This window comes from Notothenia coriiceps, unplaced genomic scaffold (genome assembly GCF_000735185.1).
Source record: "Notothenia coriiceps isolate Sejong01 unplaced genomic scaffold, NC01 NC01_scaffold00017403, whole genome shotgun sequence".
Classification (NCBI taxonomy): Eukaryota; Metazoa; Chordata; class Actinopteri; order Perciformes; family Nototheniidae; genus Notothenia; species Notothenia coriiceps.
The window spans coordinates 184,345-187,980 of NW_011350104.1; positions in this window are offsets into that span (position 1 = coordinate 184,345).

The window sequence follows — 3,636 nt, forward strand, 5'->3', positions numbered from 1 at the left end:
GTTGTAAGTAGTGTGTCGTGTTGGTGTGTCGTAGTGTGGTGTGTGTGTGTGTGTGTGTGTGTGTAGTGTGTGTGTGTGTGTGTGTGTGTGTGTGTGTGTGTGTGTGTGTGTGTGTGTGTGTGTGTGTGTGTGTGCTCAGAATTTCCCCTTCTGAATCTCTAGGTGTTGCAGCTGCTGAAAGACAAGGGGAGAGTTCCTTCATCTGCAAATGTGAGTCCTAATTGAAGGCACATAAAGAACACATATACACATACACACAAATCTCCTCCTTCGCAGGAGTTATTTTGGGGGGTCCCAGTTTACCACTCGGACCCATCTCGCTTATCCCTCTTTTGTGCCATCCCATTTTTCTCCCCGCCATCATTCCTGGTGTTGGGCCTAAATCCCCTCGGTTAAGCCGGGTTTTTCTTAGCGTGAGAATGCAGAGGAGCGCCGCACTAATGCGGCTTGGCCGGCCTCGTGATGGATTTGGCGGACTGGCAGGTACACAAAAGCCGACATCCATCTGCTGAGGCGAACCATACACCTGAAAATTAAGTATCTATCTAAAAAGAGGTATTCTGCCAGGATTAGTGAGCAGGAAATGTGTGGCGAGTTTGTCGCAGATGTCTTTACCCGTCTGTTCTCTGACTGATTGTGTGTTGGAGTTTTCAGGCTCTTTGGGATGATGATAATAAAGAGATGCTGTGGGCAGCTTCATGTTCAAAATCAGTCTAAACAGCAGGAGACAAAACAGAAGCACGCCCCTTCCATCCCGCCCCTCCCTTTTCTTTCATCTGGATACCTACCCCTACCACTTTTTTCTCTCTCTCACTCTCCTTTCATCAAGTGAAGAGGGAGGGAAAGCCCTCCTGGCCATTTCTACAACTCCGCCACCCCTCCACCTCCAATCCATCCCCTCACCCCCTTTCCCTACTCTTCTTTTGCCCATCAGGTCCAGAAAGAACCCCTCAAACAACACCTTGCACATACACAATCATACACACACATGAACACCCAGTTCCTCCTCAACCCCAGCCTCTTTCAACACACACACACACACTTTAATTTTCTGTGCCCGGCACTTCAAACACATGAAAGGATGCTCTGCGGGGACCAAGGCTAAAGGGAGAGTCGGAGGTGGGGGTAAGGAAAAGGGGGAAGAGGAGGTATAAAAGCAGTGCTTGAGATGGAGATGTGTAGGGGAGATGGTGGTGGTTTGGGGCCCAAAGTGAGAGGGAGGAGGGGGTCACAGGAGCCCCATCAGAGACAAGGTCAATGTCAAAGGGCTCTCGCTGAAGTGATTCGCGTCAGCCTCTCAAGAGACAAAGCAGCCGTAGCCTTGTTCCACCTCTGTACGGTTTGTGTCCTTGAGTGTCACTTTCTTAACAAGCTCAGCCTGTTAATTGGAGAACGGGAGTGTATGAAGGTAGTGTTATAATATAATATATACGTTTTTTCATAAACTTGTCTATCGTTGGATTGAAGAAAGAAGTAGCCAGGTGTGGAGGAAAATAAATATTAGTTAAAGGGAAGGCCTGGGAAGCCCATCACTTGTCATCCGCTTAGAGGACACAACAGCAAATGGTGAGACACGTCGCTTATAGGACATATTACTGTGAAGTTGTGTTTACATAATAGTTGTATTTAAGCGTGGGACCAGAGCATCACTAACAAACTGTGAACTTGTATGTAATGATAACTTGCACCAGTAGAACTTATTTAATTAGTATTCGCTTTTCTACGTTCCTTATTTCCTTTGACCATAACTTCATTTTTCTTTTTAAAATTATTTATTTTGAGCTCTTTCTCTTTTTCTGCACATTAAAAGCTTTTAAGTGTGACTGCATCCGTGCAGAATAAGGGACAGTGTGGAAACTATCAAACGATTTGGGCTGGAAAGTGAAGAAAGGGAGCGAGTATGTCTGTATCGCACTACACTACAGCGTCTGCCTCTCAACAGCAAGGTTTCTGGGAAAGGAAGCCAGCGATCAGACTGCACCCTGGGCCATAAAACCCCCCCACAATGCACTGTATCTTGCTCCTAGCTCCTCGAAGACACAGGGAAAGGGCAATTAAAGCGTTTATAGGCGTCGCCCCCTAGATTTGCAGCCAGCAATTAAAAATCATTACTAATCAAATAAAAATAGAAGTAGCTCAAACTACAATTCGGCGGGGCATCGATTGGATATACGCTACTACAAAAGTGCTCGTAAAGACTGGTAGGACATTCAAAACAAAAATGAGAGAAAAAGGTTAACATCTAATGGCAGTGAAATTAATATAAAGCCAACTTATAAAACCCAAATGAGGCCACTTTTCTCATTTCTTGTCTTCCTATCCAACTACAACTCTCTCAAGCTAAAACTGGTACATTTAAGGTGACTGTAGAAATTGAGAAAACCTAGTACACACTGGTGGTTTCCAGGGTGTTGGGAGATTTAGAGGCTTGGCAGGCAGCCAATGAGAGCTCCTGGATCAATCGCAGTGTTGATGCATGCGAAGCCTTGTGGGTGTTGTTAACAACGGAGAGCCGTGGTGGTCAGAAATCACCCTGAGTGACACTTTGACACTGGGTGGGCAAGCACCACAAATAGAAATGTCAGCCGTCTCCATGGCTGGGGTTTTACACTGGCAGCAGTGTGGCACACCTTAACATGGTGCCCTGAACACAGCGCTACACTCGGAGGTTACAAAGCAGCGCTGCCTCACTGTGACTTGGTGACAGGTGACGGAAGAGCTGTTTCTTCCAAAGGAACCTTTTTTAGTTTGAAGTAAATCTCAAGTTACTTCAAACTAACTCTTAAGTTATTTAAAAGTAAAACAAATTAATAAATAAAGAAAAAGTACCTCTAGATCTTTCATGAGTCAATTCTTAGTGGTAGAGTAGGAAACGCTGTTCTGAATATAAAAATCAACTGTTCACAGAGATATATTTGAGAAGGTGTAACAAGATAAATCTGCAGATATGTGAAAAACAATGTGTTGAAGGTGAGGGTAATGATGAGCGCACACACACCTACAAAGACAGAGCCTGTGGACTGACCGTGGCCCGGCAGACCCATGCTGCTCGCCAGCTGGTAGAGGCGCTGCTGCTGCTCCTCGTAGGACCCCTGCTCGCTGAGCGCTGACATCATGCGCCTGTAGTGCTCCTCAGGGCTCATGTGGCCGTGGCTACTGCCCGCCTCCACCACCGGGCTCTGGGAGTTCTCTGGAAACAGGAGGGACACACTTAAATTATGACCAATCAATGACAATCATTATAAATATGTCAAAACCCAACTCATCGGGGGATAAATACTAACTTGAAACAGCAGGCAGTGAAACTCTATCAGGCTGCAGCATCACTGACTCCTTTTAGCTTATTGTTTTGATTTTTTGATGTCAAATATCAGTCATAAAACTAGCTTTCTCACAGATTATTCATCATTTATAGTCTGGAAATCCTCTTTTTATTGAGTGTACACATAAAACCATGCATTGTTAATGGTCAGAGCACAAACACAAACTCACTATTTATCCGACAGAAAACACAGCATTTTTGAGAGAAAGATTAAAAGTGTTTTTTTTGTTTAATGCAGACTACAAAAAAGATTCAGCTTTTTCCACAAAGTGTGTGTGTGTGTGTGTGTGTGTGTGTGTGTGTGTGTGTGTGTG